The following is a 23,036-nucleotide window of genomic DNA, read 5'->3' as shown; positions in this document are numbered from 1 at the left end:
GACCCCTGCGGAACACCACTAGTTACTGTTTGCCAGTCTGAGAATGAAACATTTATCCCAACTCTCTGCCTTCTGTTAGATAGGCAATCCTCTATCCATGCCAGAATATTACCCCCAATCCCATGATTTTTTATCTTAAGCAATAATCTTCTGTGTGGCACCTTGTCAAATGCCTTTTGGAAGTCTAAATACACTACGTCCACTGGTACCCCTTTATCCACCCTATATGTTACTTTCTCAAAGAACTCCAGCAAATTTGTCAAACATGACTTCCCCTTCATAAAACCATGCTGAATTTGCCCTATTAAATTGTGATTATCCAAATGTCCTGTTACTGTCTCCTTAATAATGGACTCCAAAATTTTACCTACCACAGATGTTAGGCTAACCGGTCTACAGTTTCCAGCCTTCTGTCTACTGCCCTTTTTAAATAAGGGTGTTACATTAGCAGTTTTCCAGTCTGCCGGGACCTTTGCTGAGTCCAGGGAGTTTTGGAAAATTATTACCAATGCATCCACAATCCCAACCGCCACTTCCCTCAAGACCCTAGGATGTAAGCCATCAGGTCCAGGTGATTTATCCGCCTTGAGTCCCATTATTTTCTGTGGTGAAATGAAATCAGCAGACTGTATGAAGGAAGTACATATAAAATCTTTGAGGGCTTGACTGGGCGGATGCTGAGAGGCTGTTTACCCTGGCTGTGGAGTCCAGAGTTAGGGGAGAAAGTTGAGAATAAGAGGCCGGCCATTTAGGATTGAGATGAGGAGAAATGTCTTCATTCTAAAGATTGTGCAGCTTTGGAATTTACTACCGCAGAGGGCTGTGGCTGTTCAGCCATTGAGTACATTACTAACCGAGATGGATTTTGACATTACGGGAATCAAGGTATATGGGGCGAGGTCGGTAAGTTTCAGTTGAGGTAGAGAATCAGAAATGATCTTACTGAATGGCGGAGCAGGCTCGACAGCCACACGGCCAAATCCTGCTCCTATTTCTTATGATCTAATGTACCGACCTTGGCCAGCGGGGTTGAGAACTGTGGATCGTCTGGTTTAGTTCATTAAATAAGCATCGCCGTAGGAAGCAGCACCAATTGGACGATGACTGCCTGGACGACGTGTATTTTCTTCAATGGCTTGCAAAATAAATATTTTCGACGGTTAAAATTGCTTTCACGATTCAAGAGCATTAAACAATGTAGTCTTTCTCCTGTGGCCTAGGCCTCTCGTGATGCCGTGATGTAATAATGGGTGAAGTGCTTGTTTTACTTTCTGCTTGAATCGTTGTTGTAGCTTTGAATATGCCTCAGCACAGGAACCGAAAGGCAGCAGTTAAAATGAAGTAAAAACGGGTCACTTGGGACGACGTTTTAATTTCCATAGTCGACAGGATTATGAACCTGTGCGGAGAAACTCCAATGGATTTTAAGTCCATCGCCTTAACCACTTGACCACAATTACCCGGGCAGTCGGTTGGACCCACGCAGCTTCTCATTTGCTGCAAGATCGCTGCCTCTGTTGTGAACGCTCTGGTACATAATCACTTGGGTTCCTGTGGAATAATTGCAGTTGCTATTCCTTCATTGTCTCTGTGGCGCAATGAGCCAGTGCGTTCTGGCTATTAAACGAAAAGTTGGTGGTTCGAGCCCATGCAAGAACATAAGCTGCTTTAAATTTTTCAAACATATCTATGGTATAAAAATGGAGTCTTTGATTCCGTGGAATAAACAGTCGTGAGCATACTGCTGCTGCCTTCCTGCTTCCAGTGGAAACAATCGCTTCAGCGATCAGCCTTCTGCCAGGCAGCCTGGATATTCTACTTCCATTATACCACTATTCCAAGTGCAGCGTTCTTTCCATGAAAATACAGCTGGAAAATCATCCATTTTCTACACGTTCCTCAATTTTACACTTACATGGATTATAACGGAAAGCTTGAAGCAATATCAATTGCCAGACAATTTCAGCTTCCTTGCATCGCCCTGCACCCTGATCACGTGACAACAACCAACCAATCACATACAGCGGCGTGAGCACACCCCCATTTGAATGTGTCCAATCAGGGACTGAGGATTGAGCTGCACCGTCACAATCAGCTCCAGTATGTTGGAGGACTCATTTGTGAGTCGACGAATTGTTCCTGTCGCTGGGGCCGCGGCAGAGAAGCGAGCAGCCCCTGCAATCATTTGTTTTCAGCCAAATGCTAGAGGTATGAATTTCGAATCACAAAATCTTTGACACGAGCTGCTTTGGTTGCTGTGTTTGGATGCAGTTTAGTGACTCACACGGGCCTTGTGCTTTTCTTTTTGCGTCCGGTTTTCAGTGTGTGATCGCTTAACGTTTTGAGACTGAAACGAAGTGCAATGTCTGATTCAACTTGTTGCTTCATATGGCGTTTGGCCAAATTGAGGCAATTCGACACTACGTACGGCATTCAAATCACCTTTTCTCTCGTGTGCTGTTTTTCCCCTTTATACGACCGCGTGCTGGTCAGAGAAAGTGGTTGGAGAATAAATCTGAGCTCAATTTCCTGCTGCGTGTCCATCCAGTTAAACATTGTTTTCTGTGGTGAAATGAAATCAGCAGACTGTACGAAGGAAGAACACATAAATTCTTTCAGGCCTTGACTGGCCGGATACTGAGAGGCTGTCTACCCTGGCTGTGGTATTCAGAACCGTGGTTCAACGTTTCAGAATAAGTGTCCGGCCATTTAGGATTGAGATGAGGATAAATTCCTTCATTCACTGTCTGGCTAGGTCAGGTTGATAATATATTCTTGTTATATTGATCAGATTGGAGCGCAGGAGCAGATGGGATGTTTTGAAGGGCGAACGGGGAAGCGGCGGAGAGAGGTGGGTTTGAGAGTGGCAGCAAGCGTGGCACAGTCGATAGATTGTAAGTAATGGAAGCAATGTTTAACCGAGGCCTGAGACGCTGGAACTCATAAAATAACATTTTGCCGAAAACGAAGGTGTTACAAACAATATTTGGAGGTAAGGGTGATTGAACCCAGGACCTCATACAGGCATGCATTCTATCACTGAGCTACATCACCAGCTGATGTTTTGTTTTAAAGTAGGACAGAAGAACCGTCAGTATTATCTTTCTAATCTCCCTTTGTGTTCCAAATCTGTGCTGAAGTATGTTCACCTGATGCAACCGTGTGTGAAGAGAAGAATTCTGGCCTGATCACTCCAGGAACAGCGAAAGAGGAAATGAGAAGGAAGACTTGAGGGATTAATTGGCATCTTCCCTCAAGGAAAAAGTAGACAGAGAGGAGACATCATCTAGGACATTACCATTATTGAGGGGTTAAAGTCATAGAATATGACATCACAACAGGGGCCATTCGGCCTGTCGTGCCTGTGCCTCTTGAAAGAGCTGTCCAATTTCATCCCAAACCCCAGCGTTCTTCCCACCGCCCTGCGAGTTATCTTCAAATAAATGTCCAATTGCCTTTTCAAGTTGCTCTCGAATCTGACTCCACTCCCTTTTTAGGTAATGCGTTCCTGCTCTTAACAACCGTCTGTGCGCCAATATATTTTACATCCATTACCTCTGGTTATCATTCCACTTGTCATATTTTCCCTACATGCACTATCAAACCCCCTCATGTTTGAATATCTCGATTGAGCCTCCCTTAAACGTCTCTGCTCTAGGAGAACAATCCGAGTTTCTCCAATCTCTCCACATAACTAAAATCCCTTAAACCTGGTACCATCCTAGTAAATCTCCTCTGCGCCCTCTCCAAGGCCTTGCAATTCTGGCCAAAGTGTATGTCCATAATTGAACACAATACTCCAGCTGAGACTAAACCAATGTTTTAAGAAGGTTCAGCATAACTCCTTTACTTTGCTTCTCTATTGCGCTATAGAGAAAGCCAACCATCCCATATGCTTTTTAACAGCCCTCTGATCTTCTTGAGGTCGATCAGAGAGTCAGCACCCACAACACCGGAGTGCAACCCATTACTGCTCTCTGGAAAAGTAACAGCACCTAAAATCCAGTCTATTTCTCCCTCTGTGTCAGCTTGAGAATATATTCCTGATACATTAATCGGAATGGAGTGCAGGAGCAGATTGGAGGTGCTGTTCAACCCATTAGTTTTGAAGGGCGAACAGGGAAGCGGCGGTGAGATGGTGGCAGCAAGGAGCGCAGCACAATTGTAAAAGTGATGGAATCTGAGTAACTGAGATACAGCCCGCGTAGAGACGTGTGAGTGAACAAAAATTATTGCATCAAAAGTTTAAGAAGTCATATAGATATGGGAAAACCGACAAGCCTGCACAGTATAACGCTTTTTCTCAAGCGACGTAATTTATAAATGCTGCAACAATTAGCAACCGTGCAGTTCGAGCTCACACCTTTGAAAAACACTACAGTGTTAATCCAGCGGCTCAACCCGCTCGGCCATGCTAGCACAGGAAAACTGATTGCTTCTAAATCTAATGACTAGTGATTGAAAAGGGGCTTTATATTGCAAAAGTGTAACATAGGAAATTAAAGTAGTCGATGGCAAACTTTCTTCTGAGTATTGCAAAACACTAGATCAGAAGAAACTACTTTTTCACAGGGCATCATCAATAAATAGATGGATGTTTGAACACAACAATTGTAAATTGAATTCAATATGTATCCATAATGTAACTGTATGAAAAAGAACAGAGTTATCTGGTCATTATCACATTGCTGCGTATGGGAGATTGCTGTGTGCAAAATTTCTGCGGCGTTTCCTACAATACAACAGGAACTACATTTTATAATACTTCATTGGCTGTACAGCGCTTTGCGCCGCGTTCAGTTTGTGAAAGGCGCTAAAAGAATGCAAGCTTCAGCAGTGCATGCGAGCCTGAGGGGAAACAGTGCAAGAGGACAACAAATGAAAGCGGGAGAACCGGCGGCAGTGAGTCAGCGAGAGTGAACAGAACGAACCTAAGGGAAGAAGGAAACAATGGTAGAAAGAAAGAAAGGTAATAATTTCCACGTGGCAATATTTGAGAATTTTGCCAATTGTGGTAATAACTTTCCGAGGAAAGACGTTATCATTTGATCTTCGGTCAAATGCTCTCTCTGAACTGAACTATTCTGGCCGCATTGAGCCTGTAATTTACCATAATTATAAGAGGAGAGAATAATACGGGATATTTGACCTCCTATACACAATTTCCTCAGACTAATGGAATTTAAACCACATCTGACTATCATCCTCAACACGGAGACCAGCTCACCACCTGTTTATAGACAATGAATCTTCTCTTAACCTTGTTTTAATGCAACATTCACTGTCTGGATCGGATAGGTTGAGAATATATTCCTGTTTTATTAATCGGATTGGAGCGCACGACCAGATGAGATGCGCTGTTCAACAGGGAAGTTTGGAGGGCGAACGTGGAAGCAGCTGTGTGATGGTGGGTGTGAGAGTGGCAGCAAGTGTGGCGCGGTCGATAGATTGTAAGAACTTGAAGAAATGTTTAACCGAGGTCTCAGATCCTGTAAAGCCTAAGAGAACATTTTGCCAAAAACGATGCAGTAAAAAGCAACATTTGGAGATTGAACCCAGGACTTCATACATGCAAAACATGCGCTCGCCCACTGAGCTACATCCCCAACTGGCTTTTTGATGTAATTTAGTACAGAAGACCTGGCAGCATTTTCTTTCTAATCTCCCTTTGCCTTCTAAGTCTGTGCTGATGAAGGAGCACCTGATGCAACTGTGGGTGAAGAGAAGAATTCTGGGCCCGTCACTCCAGGAACAGTGAATGGGGAAATGAGAAGGAAGTCTTTTGGAACTATTTGGCTTCTTCCCTCTAGGAGAAAGTAGACTGAGAGTAGCACTCATGTAGGCCTTTAACATTATGGATGGGTTCAATTCATGGAATGTTACAGCACAATAGGGGCCATTCGGCCTGTCCTGCCTGTGCTGGCTCTTTGAAAGAGCTGTCCAATTTCATCGCATACCCCAGCGTTTTTCCCACAACCTTACGAGTTTTCTTCAAAAACATGTCGAATTGCATTTTGTAGTTGCTGTCGAATCTGACTCCAATACCTTTCCAGGTATTGCGTTCCAGCACTTAACAAGCGTCTGTGCGCCAATATAAATTACATTCATGACCTCTGGTTAACTTTCCAATTGCCAGAGGAAATAGTTTCCCTACTTGCTCTGTCAAACCCCCTCATGTTTTTGAATATCTCTATTGAGCCTCCCTTTAACAGTCTATGCTCTAAGGAGAACAATCCCAGGTTATCCAATCTCTACACATAAATGCAATGCCTTTACCCTGGTACCATTCCAGTAAATCTCCTAAGCGCCCTCTCCAAGCCCTTGCCATCCTTCCCAAAGTGTATGCCCATAATTGAACACAATACTCCCGCTGAAGCTAACCAGTGCTTTATGAAGATTTAGCATAACTGCTTAACTTTTCTTCTCTATTCCTCTATTGTTAAAGCCACACATGCCATATGCTTTTTAACAGATCGTGTCCTGCCAACTTCAAAGATTTGTGCACATAGACCTCCAGATCTCCCTTTTCATGCACCCCTTTAAAATTGTACAATTTCGTTCATATTGGCCAAGAAATTCGGGTCCCAAGACGTGAGTACGGACGGAGTACTCACGCGTGGACCCGATGGAGTTGTCAGTTTCTTGCATGCACTACGCATGCGGGGGAAACTGGCATTTCCGATCCTCTGAACCAAGGGGTCGAATGCGTGCGCACAGGAATCTGCACGTGCGCGTTGAACTTCCTCTTTTTTTACAGGTTTGCCAGTGCGTGAAGGCCTCTACTTTTTGCACATTTAAAAACCAGACTTAAGGACTTCATTTTAAAAGGTAAATGGTCAATTAATTAAAATTGAACATTTTTTCCACAGGTTTATCATTTTTAAATACTTTACAGTAAGGTGAGTGTATTTTTAGCCCCGATTTTTTATAAAATTATTTTTTTCAAAAACTTAAATTATAGTTTAAAATAGTTATTTAATGTTATTTATAGTTGATTTTTTTCACATTTACTGTTTTGGGCGCCCGGAGTTTTCATGAGTTTGTCATTCTTTCTGTCAAACTGATGAATCGACATTTCCCTCCTCCGATTGGTTGCCCAGTGACCACGTGATCCCAGCTGACGCATCGCACTAACTACGCCACTGGATCACGCAAGCACAGCGCGCCGGGAGCTGGACCGGGCCACAGACAGGAAATCCATGCAGGCCCAGGCCTCAACTGCCGGCGCGCTAGGTAAGTGTAGGTCGGGGGCTTGCACCCGCGGGAAGCCCCCGACACGAATTTCTGGGCCATTGTCTCACCTCATCCGTCCTACCAAAATATATTACGGTGCATTTTTATGCATTAAACTTCATCTGCCATGTGATTTCCCATCCCTCTTGAAGGCGATCAGAGAATCAGTACACACAACACCAGCCACAACGCGTTGCTGCTCTCTGGAAAAGTAACACTGCCTAAAGTCGAATTCATTCCTCTCTCTGTGTCAGGCTGAGAATATATTGTTGTTATATTGATACACTTTAAAATACTTCATTCGCTGTAAAGCGCCTTGGGACGACCTGAGGTGTTGAAAGGCGCTAAGGAAGTGCAAGTTTGAGCGGAGCATGCGAACCTGATGGGAAACAGTGCAAGAGGACAACAAATAAAAGGGGAGAACCGGCGGCAGAGAGTCAGTGAGAGCGGAGAGAACGAGCCTGAGGGAAGAAAGAAACAACAGTAGAAAGAACGACAACCATTTCCATAGAGAAATATTTCAGAATTGTGCGAATTGTGGTAATAATATTCTGAGCATAGATGGCACATTGTGATCATCCTTCTAACGCTCTCTCAACTGAACTATTCCTGCCGCATTGAGCGTGAAAGTTATCACAATTATAAAAGGAGACAATAAAAGGGAATATTTGCCCTCCTAATCACACGTTCCGCAGACTACTGGAATGGAAAACTCATCTGACCCTAATCCTGAACACAGACTCCTGCTCACCACCTGTTTATAGAGAACGGATCCTCTCTTATCCTTGTCTTAATGTATTTTCACAGTCTCGATAGGTTAGATTGAAAAAATATTCGTGTTATATTAATCGGATTGGAGCACAGGAGCAGATGGCAGGTACGGTTCAACTGGCACGTTTAAAAGGGCGAACGGCCTAACGGTGAATAGATGGGGGGTGCGAGAGTGGCAGCAATGGGGGGTGCAGTCGACTGATTGTAAGAAATGGAAGAAACAAAAATGCAAATGTAGTATATATCTGAACATGTGAGGTGCAGCAGGTGTGGAGACGATTGAGTAAACGATCTGAATTAGGTTGTTTGAGTGACGGTGTTTGTAGTGTTCGGTGCTGGGTTCAGGTCAATTATCGACCAGAGGAAATTCTGCACATCGTATATGCCTGTCAATAACAACTGAAGGAAAAGGTTAGCATGGACATCCATGAACAAAATGGTGAAGATGTGTCATAATACTGAAAGGTGTAAATGCGCTCCCTGTGGTGTAAATGTATTCGCTGCTGTGTAAGTGTGTTCCCTGTTGTTTAAATGTGTTCTGTGTTGCTGTTCGTCTCCTCACTGTGACCATGTGCCAGTGTTTCAGATGGCCAAGGTCACCATCTGGTTTTGGAGTGCTGGCGCTGCAGGAATGGGTTGAGAGAAAGGTGAAAACAAGGCTGCTGCGTGTTTGCAGCATTTGCAGCTTATTTTGGTGCGAATAAAAGTGAGTTGATTTGAAATTTGTGTTGCAGGTATTTGTGTTTACTGTAAGCAGGAAGTTGGTATAAGTAAAGTGTAAAATGTGATAAAAAAATAAGTGCGATGTGATTATGAGTACCAGTAGATGTTCTTATTGTTGGTGAAAATAAGAATGCAAATATCATATTTTGGTTTCGATCCATCGAACTCTGGGTTATGGGCTCAGCACGCTTCCACTGAAATTTCTTCTTAGGCATTACCTCGGACTTGCTTCCACATGAAAAATTAGTTCTCAGGTGACTGATGAGTCGAATGCGGGACGTACCGTCTCTGTGACGTTCGTTGATGGGGCGGGTGGTTGAAGTGCTTGGGTTGACGAGCGCTCCTTCTGCTGTTTGCGCTTGGCTTCCGATTGCTCCTGAGGAAGAGACTTGAGGTGCGCGGTGCCTTCCGGGATGCTTGTTCTCCACTTTGTGCGGTCTTAGGCCAGGGATTCCCACGTGTCGATAGGGATGTTGCACTTTTTCAAGGAGGCTTTGAGGTTGTCCTTGAATTGTTTCCCCTGCCCACCTGGGGCTCGCTTGCGATGTCGGAGCTCCAAGTAGAGTGTTTGTTTTGGGAGTCTCGGATTGACATGCGGACGATGCGACCCATCCATCGGAGCTGATTGAGCGTGATCAAAGCTTCGATGCTCTGGATGTTGGCCTAAGCAAGAACACTGACGTTGGTGCACCTATTCTTTGAATGGATTTGCAGGACCTTGCGGATGCAGCGTTGTTGGTAATTCTCCAGTGTTTTGAGTTGCCTGCTGTACATGGTCCATGACTCTGATGCATGCAGCAGGGCAGGTATCAATGCTGCCCTGTAGACCATGAGCTTAGTGCCGGGTTTGTGTTCCTGGTCTTCAAACACTTTCTTCCTCAGGCGGCCGAAGGCTGCATTGGCACACTGAAGGCGGTGTTGGAATTCGTCATCGATGTCTGCCCTTGTTGACAGTAGGCTCCCGAGGCATGGAAAGTGGTCCACATTGTCCAAGGCCTTGTCTTGGATTTTGATAATCCGGGGGCAGCACTGTGTGGTGGGGGCAGGTTGGTAGAGGACCTTTGTCTTATGGATGTTTAGTCTAAGGCTCATGCTGTCGTATGCTTCGGCAAAGTTTTTGACGCTGTTTTGGTGTTCGTCCTCACATTGTGCACAGATGCAAGCGTCATCTGCATACTTTAAATCGATGGCAGAGGATGGGACGACATTGGATCTGGACTGGAGGCGACGGAGGTTGGATAATTTCCCGTTTGTTCTGCAAATGAGCTCCACCCCCACGGGGAACTTACTGAGGGAGATGGAGAATTGCAGCCAGGAAGATCGAGAAGAGCATTGGTGAGATTACACAGCCTTGTTTGACCCCGGTCCGTACGTGAATTGGGTCTCTGGTGGAAACGTTGGTCAGAATCACCGCTTGCATGTCATCATGAAGCAGGTGGAGGATGGTGAAAAACATTTGAGGGCAGCAGAATTTGAGGAGGACACTCCATAATCCCTCACAGTTGACATTGTCGAAGGTTTTGTGAGGTCAAAGAAGGCCATGTACAGCTGCTGGTGCTGTTCCCTGCATTCCTCTTGTAATTGGTGCGCGGTGAAGATCATGTCCATTGTGCCCTTTAGTGGGCGGAATCCACATTGTGGCTCTGGGACGAGCTCTTCAGCCATTGGGAGAAGGCGATTGAGGACGATCCTTGCAATGACTTTCCCTGTGGCAGACAGCAGGGATGCTGCTCTCTAATTAGCGTAATCGGATTGTCACCTTTCTTGAAGATGGTCTCAATTCCGGTGTCTCTGAGATCCCCTGGCATGCTCTCCGACTTCCAGATAAGAGAAATGAGTTCATGAATATGAGCCAGTAGTGCTTCTCCGCCATGCTTTAGTGTCTCGGCGGGGATTCCAGTTGCTCCTGAGGCCTTGTTGTTCTTCAGTTGTCGGATGGCCTTTCCAACCACATGCTGGGCTGGGCTTGTGCCGAGGTGGTGGCGGGTAGCATGCTGCAGGATGGAGTTTAGGACACCCATGTCGAAGGCTGAGTCTCGTTTAAGGAGATCTTTGAAGTGTTCCTTCCAGCGGGCACTGAGTGCCTCCCTGTCTTTGATGAGTTCCTCTGCGTTCTTGGCCCGCAGTGGGATAGGACCTTGGGTACTTGGGCCGTAGATGGGTTTGATAGTGCTAAAGAATCCATTCACGTCGTGATTGTAAGAAATGGAAGAAGCAAAAATGAAAAAGTGGTGGATATCTGAATAAGTGAGTCACAGTGGCCATGGAGACGAGTGAGTGAACGGTCTGAATTCAGTAGGTTGGATGACGGTGATTGTAGTGTCTGCTGCTGGATTCAGGCCAATTATGGACCAGAGGAAATTTTGCAAATCGTTTCTGCCTGTCAATATCTACTGAAGGAAAATGATAGCATGGACATCCCTGAGCAAAATGGTGAAGAAGTGATATGATAATGTGCAGAATCGCTTACCTGCAGGGTTTACTGCTATTGGTGAAGCAACGAAATTTATGACTGTTCAATTATGGGTGTACACTTTGGGAAGGATGGCAAGGCCCTGGCGAGGGTGCAGAGGAGATCTACTAGAATGATACCAGGGTTATTGGATTTCTGTTCTTTGGATAATCCTACCGCTGCCAGATATTGTGTTTTTTGTAAATTTCGTCGATAAGAGCATTACACTGTGCAGGCTGGCCAGTTTTGACAATATATATGCCACTGTTAAACTTTCGATGCTGACATTTCCGTTCACTCACACGTCTCCACACGCCGCTGTGTCTCACTTACTCAGAGATTCCACCACCTTTAAAATGTTGCTGCTTCCATTTCTTACTACCCATCGACCTCGTCCTCCTTGCTGCCACTCTGACACTCACAATCTCAACGCCGCTTCCCCGTTCGTCCTTCCAAACTTACCGGTGGAACAGCACCTCCCACCTGCTCGAATCCGATCAATATAACAGGAAGATATTCTCAGCTTGACACAGAGAGTGGAATAGACTGAACTTTAGGCGGGGTTACTTTTCCCAGAGAGCATTGAGCCTCAGGAATGCGTTGCCGGTCGGTGTTGTGGGTGCTGACTCTCTGATCGCCTTCAAGAAAGATGGGGAAACACATGGCAGATGGAAGTTAATGCAAAGAAGTGTGACGTGATATATTTTGTTAGGACGAATGAGTTGAGGCAATGTGAACGAAATAGTACAATTTTAAACGGGTGCATGAACAGAGAGACCTGGAGCTGCAGGAGCACAAATCTTTAGAGGTGGCAGGACACGATAAGAGGGCTGTTGAAAAGCATATGGGATGCTGGGCTTTTTCAATAGGTCAATAGAGAAGAAAAGTAAGGAAGTTATACTAAACCTTCTTAAAACACTGTTTAGTCTCAGCTGGAGTATTGTGTTCAATTATGGACATACACTTTGGCCAGAATTGCAAGGCCTTGGAGAGGGTGCAGAGGAAATTTACTAGAATGGTACCAGGGTTAAGGGATTTTAGTTATGTGGAGAGATTGGAGAAACTCGGATTGTTCTTCTAGAGCAGAGACGGTTAAAGGGAGGCTTACTAGAGATATTCAAAAACTTGAGGGGATTTGATAGAGCATGTAGGGAAACTCTTACAAGTTCAATGGTAAGCAGAGGTAATTGATGTAATACATATTGGCACACAGGCGGTTGTTAAGTGCGGGAACGCATTACCTAAAAAGGTAGTGGAGTCAGATTCGACAGGAACTTCAATAGGCATTTGGGTATTTATTTGAAGATAACTCGCTGGGATAAACGCTGGGATATGGGATGAAATTGGACAGCTTTTTCAAATTGCCGGCACAGGCACGACAAGCTGAATGGCCCCTGTTGTGATGTAATATTCTATGTTTTTAACCCCTCCATAATGATAAAGGCCTATATGAGGTCTCCTCTCAGTGTAATTTTTCCTTGAGGGAAGATGCCAAATAATGCCTCAAGTCTTCCTTCTCATTTCCCCTTTCTCTGTTCCTGGAGTGATGAGGCCAGAATTCTTCTCTTCACACACAGTTGCATCAGGTGCACCTACTTCAGCACAGACTTGGAACAAATAGGGTGATTAGAAAGAAAATACTGCCGGTCCTTCTGTCCTACATTACAACACAACATCAGTTGGGGGTGTAGCTCAGTGATAGAACGCATGCCTGTGTGAAGTCTTGGGTTCAATCCCCCGCATCTCCAAATATTGTTTTTAACAACATCGCTTTCGGCAAAATGTTATTTTATGATTTCCAGCGTCTCAGGCCTCAGTTAAACATTTCTTCCATTACTTAAAATCTATCGACAGTGCCACGCTTGCTGCTACTCTCACACCCTCCATCTCTCAGTCTCTTCCCAGTTCGCCCTTCCAAACTTCCCAGTTGAACAGCACATCCCATCTGCTCCTGCGCTCCAATCCAATCAATATAACAAGAATATATTCTCAACCTGACCTAGCCAGACAGTGCACTTTATATTAAGGAAAGGAGAAGAGAAGATTTATTCGCTGGAAACAGGGTTTGAGCTGGTCTCCGTGTTCAGGATGAGGGTCAGATGTGGTTTAAATTCCATTAGTCTGAGGAACTTTTGAGTAGGAGGGAAAATATCCCATATTATTCTGTCCTCTTATATTATTGTTAAGTTCAGGCTCAATGCAGCAGGAATAGTTCAGTTGTGAGAGCGTTAGAACAAAGATCAAATGTGCCGGCTATGCTCAGGATTTTATTAACACAATTGGCAAAATTCTATAATATGTACCTATGGAAATGATTATCTTTCTTTCTACCATTGTTTATTTATTCCCTCAGACTCGATATCTCCCCTCTCACTGACTTTCTGCCGACGGTTGCCACGATATTATTTGTTGTCATCTTGCAATGTTTCCCCTCAGGCTCGCACGATCTTCTCAGACATGTATTGCCTTAGCGCCTTTCACCTCCTCAGGATGTCCCACAGCGCTTTAAAACCAATAAAGTATTTTGAAGTGTAGTTATTGTTGTAATGTTGGAAACGCTGCAGCCAATTTGGGCACAACATTTCCCACAAGCAGCAATTTGATAATGATCAGCTCATCTGTTTTATTCGTGCTGCTGATTTAGGGATAAATTATGAATTAAATTTACAATCGGTGTGTTCCAAGAAACAACGATCTCCAGCTTACTCCAGTTCTGAGGAAGGGTCTTCGACCTGAAAGGTTAACTCTGTTTCTCTTTCCACAGATGCTGCCTGACCTGCTGAGTATTTCCAGCATTTTCTTTTTTTACTTCAGATTTCCAGCATCCGCAGTATTTTGCTTTTGTATCTATTTATTAGTGTTCAAACACATTAACCAAATTAGCTCGGGTTAAATATTTTGTGATTAGAAATTCACACCTCTAGCATTCGGCTGACAACAAGAGATTGCAGGGGCTGCTCGCTTCTCGGCCACGGCGGCAGCGACAGGAACAAGTCATCCGCTCACAACCGAGTCCTCCAACGTACTGGAGCTGATTGTGACGGAGCAGCTCAATCCTCAGGCCCTGATTGGACACATTCAAATGGGAGCGTTCTCGCGCCGCTGTATGTGATTGAATGGTTGTTGACACGTGATCAGGGTGCGGGGCGATGCAAGGAAGCTGAAGTTGTCTGGCAATTATTAATGTTTCAAGCTTTCCGTTCTAATCCATGTAAGTTTAAAATTGAGAAAAGTGTAGAAAAGCGTTTTCAGAATGGATTATCTACTGTGGCCGATTTTCCAGCTGGATTTTCATGGCAAGAACGCTGCACTTGGAATATTGGTCTCAGGGAAGTAGAATATCCAGGCTGCCTGGCAGATGACTGATAGATGAAGCGATTGTTCCCATTGGAAGCAGGAAGGCAGCCGAAGTTGCTCACCGCTGTTCAATTCATGGAATCAAAAGCTCAATTTCTATACAATAGATAAGTTTGCAAAAAATAAAAGCCACTCATGTTGCTGGGTGGGCTCGAACCACCAAATGTTCAGTTAACAGGTGAACTGGCCCATTGCGCTACAGGGACAGTTGACAGAAAACTTGCAAGTGCAATTATTCATCAGGATCCGAAATGACTTACCTGCCAAAGCGTTCAGAGCGGAGGCACCGACTTTGCAGCAGTTGAGAAGCTGCGTGTGGCAGTCGAAATTCGGGGTAGTCGTGGCCGAATGGTTAAGGCGATGGACTAGTAAATCTATTGGGGTTTCCCTGGTCAGGTTCAAATTCTACCGATTATGGAAATAATGGTGTTGTTCCACGTGACCAGGTTTTATTTCATTCGAAATGCTGCATTTCGGTTCCTGTGCCGAGACCCATTCAAGGCTACGTTCAAACAATGTAAAACCAGCACTTCAACCCATTATTACGTAACGGCATCACGAAATGCCTTGGTCACCAAGAGAAACAGGAAATTGTTTAATGCTCTTGAAACCGTGAAAGCAATTTTAACCGTCGAAAAGATTTATTTTCCAATCCAGTGAAGGAAATAATGTCCTCCGTGCAGCCATCTTCCAGTTTGTGCTGCTTCCTACTGCGATGCTTATTTAATGAACTAAGCCAGATGAACCACAGTTCTCAACCCCGCCGGCCAAGATCAGTACATGAGAACATAAGAAATAGGAGCAAGATTTGGCCTTGCCGCCATCGAGCCTGCCCCGCCATTCAATAGATCATGCCTGATCCTCTACCTCAACTGAAAATGACCGACCTAGCCCCATATACCTTGATTTCCGTAATGTCCAAATCTATCTCGGTTAGTAATGAACTCAATGGCTGAAACTCCGCAGCTCTCTGGGCTAGAGAAATGTTGCCTCATCTCAGTCTTAAATGGCCGGCCCGTTATTCTGAACCCCTAGTTCTGGACTCCACAGACAGGGTAAACAGCCTCTCATCATCCGCCCAGTCAAGCCCTGAAAGAATTTATATTTTCTTCCTTCGTACAGTCTGCTGATTTCATTTCACCACAGAAAGCAATGTTTAACTGGATGGACATGCAGCAGGAAATACAATGCAGCCGCAGATTTATTCTTGAAACCTTTCTGTGACTCGCACACGGCCGTATTAAGGAAAAAAACAGCACACGGGAGAAAATGCGATTTGAATCCCGTTCGCAGTGTCGAATTGGCTCAATTTGCCCGAACGCCATATGAAGCAGCAATTTGAATCAGACATTACACTTCATTTCAGTCTCAAAACGTTAAGTGATCACACACTGAAAACCGCACGCAAATACAAAAGCACACGGCCCGTGCGAGCCAGTAAGCCGCATTCAAACACTGCAAAAAAATCAGCTCGAGTCAAAGATTTTGCGACTAGCAATTCATACCTCTAGCATTTGGCTGAAAACAAGAGTTTGCAGGGGATGCTCGCTTCTCGGCCGCGGCGCCAGCGACAGGAATAAGTCATCCACTCACAACCGAGCCCTCCAACGTACTGGAGCTGCTTGTGACGGTGCAGCTCAATCCTCAGGCCCTGATTGGACACAGACAATGGGGGTGGTCTCGCGCAGCTGTATGTGATTGGTTGGTTGTTGTCACATGAACCGGGTGCGGGGAGATGCAAGTTAGCTGAAGTCCTCTGGCAATTGTTATTCCTTCAAGCTTTCTGTTCTTACCAATGAAAGTGTTAAACTGAGCAAAGAGTAGAAAAGGGTTTACAGAATGGATTATCTACTGTGGGCGATTTTGCTGTTGGACTTTCATCGCATGAATGCGGCACTTGCAATATTGGTAAAAGGGAAGGAGAATATCCAGGCTGCCTGACAGTAGACTGATCGCTGAAGCGGTTGTTCCCATTGAAAGCAGGAAGGCAGCAGCAGTTTGCTCACCACTGTTCATATCAACGAATGGAAGACAATATATAAGTGGGTGGGCTCGAGCGACTAAACTTTCAGTTAATAGCCGAACACGCTGGCCCATTGCTCCACAGAGACAGTCGAAAAACGATTTGAATTTCGTATTATTCCACAGGAACCCAAGTGATTATGTACCAGAGCGGTCAGACCAGAGGCACCGATTTTGCAGCAAATGAGAAGCTGCGTGTGGGCAGTTAGACGTCGTGTAGTCGTGGCCGAGTTGTTGAAGCGATGGACTGGAATTCCAGTGGGATTTCCTTGCACAGTTTCGAATTTATCTGACTACGGAAGTGATGACGTCATCCCAAATGACTAGTTTTTACGTCATTTTAACTGCTGCCTTTCGGTTCCTTTGCCGAGACACATTCAAAGCTATAAACAAACAACGATTCAAGCAGAAAGTAAAACAAGCACTTCACCCCATTATTACATCAAGCCATCACGAGATGCCTATACCACAGGAGAAACATTACATTCTTTATTGCTCTTGAAACCTTGAAAGCAGATTTAATTCTTAATTTATCCCTGTTAATAACAAATTCCTCAGACTAATGGTATGAAAACACATCTGATCCAAATCACAGAGCCCAGACCACCATCTGTTTATACCGAATTGATCTTCTCTTCACCTTGTCTTAATATAACTTTCACTGTCTGGATAGGCTATTCGTGTTATATTGATCGGATTGGAGCACCGGAGCAGATGGGAGGTACTGTTCAACGGGCAAGTTTGGATGGGCGAACGGGGAAACGACGGAGAGATGGTGGATGTGAGGGTGAAAGCAATGGGGGGGGCGCGGTCCATCGATTGGAAGAAACAAAAATGTTAAAGTTGGCTATATCTGAATAAGTGAATTCAGTTGGTTGGGTGACGGTATTTGTAGTGTTCGATGCTGGATTCAGGCCATTTATGGACCAGAGGAAATTCTGAAAATCGCATCTTCCTATCAATAACAACTGATGGAAAAAGTGACATCATACTGAAAAAAGTCATGCCTGCACGGTTTACTGTTGTTAGTGAAGCAACGAAATTTATGAACACTGCAATATCATTCGAACCCATGCCCCGGAAGAAAATGGAACCTAAACCCAGCGCGATAGACCACTCAGCCACGCTACCGCAGCAGTTGGTTTTGGATTCCGAAACTAGTAACTGGTGATTGAAATGTGTCTTGGTCTTGTAAAAAAAAGGGGGAAACAAAAGGAAATCAAATTCGTGGACGGCAAACACTCTTCTGATGTAACCCACCAGATTAGAAGAAGCTACCTGGTCACAGGGCAATACAATAAATAGATGTTTGTCGGAACACACTCATTGTAAATTTAATTCATAATTAATACATGTTGTGTATTGCAAGCAGGACGTTGGTGTAAGTAACGTGTGATAAGATCGTGGGCAGCAATAGATGTTTTTATTGTTGGTGAAAATAAGAATGCAAATAGCAGAGGATGGCTTTGATCCATCGACTTCTGGGCACAACACGCTTCCGCTGCACAACTCTGCTGTCGGCTGGTGTTAAATCCCGGTTGGTGCGTATGTTCAGTTGTTCCACAGAGCTTTGTGTTAGCGAGACAAATTTCAGCATCAAGGCTGTGTTGAAAGCTATAGCATGGCCCTCAAACAGCCCAGCGACCCGGACCCCGCAGCACCCGTGTTGGGAGGTTCACATGGCTGCACAATGTCACAAGGACACACAGTATTACACCACCGACAATGGGACAGACACAAAATGACACACAGAAAACCAGCAAGGGTCTTCCTGGCCACACAAAGGGAGGGACAAAGAAAGAAACTGAAGAAACCAGAGAGAGAGAGAGACCAGCAGACCGAATAACACGAGGGAGAGACAGAGACATAGTGAAAAACAGATACTGCGAGAGAAAAAGAGGGAGAGATAGACAGTCAGGGAAACAGAGACAGAGATGAAGAGAGAGATTGCATGAAGGTGCTTTCTGCTCTGTAAAGACACTCCGTGTTGTGTAAAGATGTTTCTTGTTAAATAAAGGTTTTCCCTGTTGTTTAGAGATTTTGTCTGCTTTGTAAAGGTGTCCGCTATGGAGTAATATGTTTCCTGTTGTGTAAAGTTTCCCAGTGTTGTGTGGCTAAAGGTATTATTTGTTGTGAAAAGGCCAAGAGCACCATCTGGTGGTGGAGAGGCGGCTCTGCAGGAATGCGTTGAGAGAAAGGGAAAGGCCAAGTCTGCTGCAAGTTTGCAGCAATTGCAGCTTATTTTGTTGCAAATAAAGTGTTTTGAAAGTTGTGTTGCAGGTTCTTGTTTATTGCAAGAAGGAAGTTGCTGTAAGTAATGCATAAAGTGTGATAAAAAAAACCTGACGCATTGAGCCTGAAATTTATCCTGGTTATAAGAAGACAGAACAATATGGAATATTTGCCCTCTTAAACACAAGTTCCTCAGACTAATGGTATGAGAAACACGTCTGACTCTCATCCTGAACAGAGAGTGCAGATCACCGCCCACACTTTTATTACAGAAGGGATCTTCTCTTAACCATGTCTTAATGTAACTTTCACTGTCTGGATAGGATAGATTGAAAAAAAGATAATCGTGTTATATTAATCGGATTGGAGCACAGGAGCAGATGAGAGGTGCTGTAGAACCGGCAAGTTTGGAAGGGCGAACGGGGAAAGGATGGAGAGATGGTGGGTGCGAGAGTGACAGCAATGGGGGGTGCAGCCGATTGATTGCATGAAATGGAAGAGACAAAAATGTAAAAGTGGAGTATATGGCTTAGAAATTCAGTTGCGTTCGCCAGCCGTTAACGCCATAAGAGGGGTAGATTTCCAGCGCGAGGCACTTAGCGCCCGGGCGGTCTGCGCCAACGCCCAACTTCAGTTGACATTTAGCACCGGTGCAAAGTGTTTGCGCCCGCTCAGCTGCGCACGCAGCTTATGACGTCATTTCGTCGTGCAACGCTGCTTGTGCGCCCCAAACCGGAAATTCAGTGGCGCCCGCCCAATGTGCGTGTGGCGCTGTTTAGAACTGTGAAGTGGAACGCAGCAGAGGCCCTGCGGGCCTCGGGGAGCGCTAATTAAAGGGCACTTACACTGAACTATAAAGGCCAGCCATTTTGCAGCAATGACTTTAGTACATTGGATTTCTGGACAGAGACCAAGGAACAGACCTTACTGATTCGGGACAACATAGGAGAGGTATTTTTGGCTTCTGGCCAGAGCTTGGAAATTTGACTCTTTGTGATTTCACTGTTTGCAAGTTTATTATGGGGGCTGCATGGTGTTCCAACCCTCAGTTCCAGCATTATGTGCGAAGGGCTAGCAGACGCTGTGTGAGAGGGCCAGCCATGCCTAGATGCAGAGGGGCCATCAGGCGTCGGCAACGTAGGCCTTACCCACTCAGGGAATACCGGCAGCAGGTGTCCTATCTCACCATGACTGCCGCGCATTGTGTTAAGAGGCTGCGCTTCAGAAGGGAGGTGGTTGCAGAGATCTGCCAGCTGCTTCACAGAGATCTGCGTCCACAGCTGATGTGCAGGACGTCTCTGTCGGTGGAAGTGAAGGTCACGGTGGCTCTGAACTTTTATGCAAGCGGCTCCTTCCAAGCCGCTGCTGGGTACATAGCGAACATCTCCCAGTTCGCCGTGCATCGCTGCATCCGGCAGGTCACCGATGCCCTTTTCACAAGGAGACACCAATTCATCTCCTTCCCCATGACCCTAGAGAGGCAGGAGCAGCGTGCTGTCGGATTTGCCAGGATCGCCGACTTCCCCATGGTGCAGGGCGCCATTGACTGCACGCATGTGGCTATGCGGGCACCTATCGACAATGCCGAGGATTATCGCAACCGGAAGGGCTACCATTCCCTCAATGTACAGCTGGTGTGTGACCACAGGCAGCGCATCCTAGCTGTCAATGCCCGCTTTCCAGGAAGCAGCCACGATGCATTTATCCTGCGCCAGACTACTGTGGCTGACATGTTCCAGGCACAGCCTCCACCAAGGGGATGGCTTATTGGGGACAAGGGCTACCCTTTGTGCACATGGCTCATGACCCCGCTCTGCACGCCCAGGACCCCTGCGGAGGAGGCATACAATGAAAGCCATCAAGCCACAAGGAACATCATAGAGCAAACGATTGGCGTCCTCAAGCAACGGTTCCACTGCCTGGAACGATCCGGCGGATCTCTACAGTATTCGCCGGATAGAGTCTTCCAGTTCCTCGTCGTTTGCTGCATGCTGCACAACCTGGCTATCCGCAGCACTCAGGCACTGCCACCTCACGTTGGGCCACCACCTCAGGAGGATGAGCAGGAGGGCCATGAGGAGGAGGAGGAGGAGGAGGAGGAGTACCAGCCCAGAAGGGAGCCACAAGGTCCAAGGGCCGTCCGCCGGCGGCTTATTGGACGACACTTCTAGGCCCCCTGTCAGGGAATGGCTTGTGGCAATGAACGCACCTGAATGCAGCCGCTCCGCAAGCCCTCAGCCGGTTAACGCAACAACCACTTGAAACATGACACCTGGAAAAGCTGAATAAATAAAAAGCTTTATTTAACAAACTCAGGGCCCTTCCCACATGAAACAGAGAAACAGACAAGACCCCCAAAAAACAGTGACAAACATATCTCACTCCCACAACCTGGGGAGGAATAACAAAACTTGTCAATCCAATTGGCGTTCATCTTCGGCCTTTCCAAAATAAGCCCCCCCCTCCAGAACACAAACACCCCCATATAAAAAAAACAGTTGCCGACACCCTCTACTTGGTGTGCCGAGAGGGCGTGTCCTTGTGCAGGCTTCTCCGGCCCTGGCCCGACCTGTTTCTCCGCCTCAACCTGGGCCCTGTGGGGGTTGGAAGGCTGGGGGAAGGCTCCTGAGGGCCACAATGAGTAACAGCAGATGCCCTTGGGGGTCGGCCTAGATGAGGTCCGGCCCTGGAGGGTCCGGCTGCTGACTGCTGCAGCTGTGGCTGGGCAGCATCAGTCTCTGCAGCATCTCGCCGCACCTTGGCTGGGGGAGTGGCAGTGGCGGCTGCAGCAATGGGTGCAAGCTGGCTGATGCCAGGCGCTCGCTGGTCGCCAGAGACATTGGCACTCGGCCGGGCTGGCACTCCAGCAAGTGCAGCAATCTGTTGAGGCCAGATCGCTGTGCTGCAGCAGGGCGGCGGGTGCCCTGTCGATGCTTCCGTGACAAAGCGAGTGTGGCAGAAGTGAGTGCCCGAACTGCCCTGTTCTGTGCCCGCATCAGATCAGCCTGTGTCTGCACGGCACCACTCATGAACTCGCGACTCGCGTCCTATGCTGCCGCGAGTTGGTCGACACCCCTGGCCTATGCTGCGGTGAGTTGCTCGACACCCCTGGCCTGTGAGTCCCCGAAAGCGGCCACACTATGAGCCAGGGACTCAATGGTCTGAGGCAACTGTCCCACAACCCCCATGAACTCGTTGTGGCGCCGCTCGGAGGCCGCAGACATTTCATCAAGGAGGCGCAGCTCCTGGGCGAGGACCGTCTCTGGACTGGAGGGCGGACTCTCCATCTGGGGAGAAGGCCGCCGAGCTGCCCGGCCCTTCCCGCGTGCCTGGACGCCACTGGGCCCAGCAACTGCCCTTCCCTGCAACACTGCCCCCCTCTGGGGAGAAGGCAGCCGTGCTGCCCACCCTTCCCGCGTGCCTGGACGCCACTGGGCCCAGGAGCTACACCCCCCTGCAACACTTCCCCCCTCTGGGGAGAAGGCAGACGTGCTGCCCGACCCTTCCCGCCTGCCTGGACGCCACTGGGCCCAGGAGCTGCACCCCCCTGCAACACTTCCCCCTGGATCTCCTCCAGGCAAGACGTGTCCCCTCCATTGCCATCCCCTGGTGCGGATGAGGGTTCCCCCGATGTGCCGCCTTCCTCTTGGTCCTCGTCGTCCTCCTCTTCCGAGGGAATGGCACTCTCAGCTGCATGGACCTCCTCCTCACCAGCTGAAAGCAGGAAGGCACAAGAGTAGCTTTAGAGTGAGGACAGGGCGTCAGCGAGGGAGGCATGAGTCGTGGCATTATGCGCATTGGTCGGACAGTGGCAAAGGATGTTGATCTGAAGCGCAAGGGGAACGAGAGAGGTCCAAACGGTCATGTCCTTACCATTGGGGCCCAGCACAGGGTCGGCATCTCCAATAGCAAAGGGGCCAACCACCCGGCCACGCATGAGTCGAGCCACGCGCTCCTCCAGGTCACTGAGCTCCTGGAACTGGCCACGGCCTCCCCCGGTGACATTCCGGGTCTTCATATACTTGGCCAGCTTGGCCTGCAAGAGAAAGGACGGCCTCTAAGTACAGTGTGATGTAAGAAAAAGGAGACTTACCATCAAGTAACTTTAAAGTAAGCTTTAAGTAACTTATAAACACACTATATACACGAGAGGTCTTTACCATGCCTCTGGTAGAAGCCTCTTACAATACTGAACAGACCAGTATTTATACCAGTCCAACAGGAAGTGACATATGACAGGAAGTGA

The 23,036-nt window shown here is 46.7% G+C and overlaps 1 non-coding gene across 1 annotated transcript; it reads right to left on the bottom strand.

Annotated features, from left to right (window-relative positions):
- Nucleotides 1–1,377: 1,377 nt before the first annotated feature.
- trnal-uaa (transfer RNA leucine (anticodon UAA)) lies at nt 1,378–1,460 on the bottom strand. Its single transcript has one exon. It is a non-coding gene; the product is annotated as a tRNA-Leu (tRNA).
- Between the last annotated feature and the right edge of the window lie 21,576 nt (nt 1,461–23,036).

Source organism: Somniosus microcephalus, unplaced genomic scaffold, assembly GCF_052327205.1.
Source record: "Somniosus microcephalus isolate GS21.2 unplaced genomic scaffold, FLI_Smic_1.0 unresolved_chr5, whole genome shotgun sequence".
Taxonomy (NCBI): domain Eukaryota; kingdom Metazoa; phylum Chordata; class Chondrichthyes; order Squaliformes; family Somniosidae; genus Somniosus; species Somniosus microcephalus.
The sequence above is the reverse complement of the archived record's forward strand: the minus strand, read 5'-3'. Positions and strand labels throughout refer to the sequence as shown.